Genomic DNA, 1,141 nt, shown 5'->3' with positions numbered 1-1,141 from the left:
GCTGGCCGGCTCCTCCGTGTCATTCACCTGGTCGTGCACCGGGACCAGACGTGTGGAGTGCCGGGTCGGTTCATAGGGGAGAATGTCACCTTTCTCCGTGATGTTGTGAGTTATGCTGAGTCTACGGGCACCGCGGTTGCAATCTTATCCCTCGACCAAGAAAAGGCCTTCGACCGGGTGGATTGGGGCTTTTTGCGATCTACCCTTGTCACCATGGGTTTCGGCCCCCAATTCATTGCTTGGGTAGACTTGTTTTACGGGCAGGTCCAAAGTGCCATTAATGTAAATGGTCATCTGACACCGTTTTTCGGTCTCTCGCGAGGTGTCCGGCAGGGGTGTCCCCTGTCTCCTCTGCTGTACGTTTTGGTTTCGGAGGTCCTTGCCTGTAGTATTCGCTCCAACCCCCGTATCGTTGGCCTTTCCCTCCCGGGGTGTCCCCCACTATTTCCCATATCTCAGTATGCTCTCGACACGTCGTTAATTTTAACATCCGACGATGGGATCAAAGCTGCTCTGGAAGTTTATCATCAGTATGAGCGGGCGTCCGGGTCAAAGATCAATTTCGGAAAGTCCAAGGGTCTTTGGTTGGGCGGCTGGCGGGGCCGTACGGACTCCCCCGTCCCTTTCGATTGGACACCTTCGAAACTCAAGGTCCTTGGAGTGTTTATCGGTCCTGGTAACCTGGAAGAGGATAACTGGCGCCCGCGCATTTCTGCGGTGGACCATGTTCTCAAATCCTGGCGTTCACGTGTTCTGACCTTTCGCGGCAAGGCTCTCGTTATTAATGCTCTCGCCCTCTCCCGGGTCTGGTATGTGGCGTCACTCATCCACATGCCGGCTTGGGTGGAGACGGAGCTTACTCGACTTGTGTTTTCATTCTTTTGGTCTGGCAAGCGGGAGCTCGTCGCCCGCGCTGCAGTAGTGCAGCCAGCTCTTTTTGGTGGTTTTTCAGTGGTCAGTGTTCGCTTCAAGGTGTGGGCTCTTCTGGGTCAATGGGTGAGGAGGTTTGCCTCCTCTCCCTCCAGTTGGGTCACACCGATGTCGTTTTGGTTTCAGTCTGTCCTTGGTGTCTCTCCTCTCGTTGCGTTTTCCCGCCCTTTTTCTGTTGACTCTAGAGCCTTGCCACCATTCTACCAGTCTC

This window comes from Stylophora pistillata, chromosome 4 (genome assembly GCF_964205215.1).
Source record: "Stylophora pistillata chromosome 4, jaStyPist1.2, whole genome shotgun sequence".
NCBI classification, from domain to species: Eukaryota; Metazoa; Cnidaria; class Anthozoa; order Scleractinia; family Pocilloporidae; genus Stylophora; species Stylophora pistillata.
Note: the sequence above shows the minus strand (reverse complement) of the source record.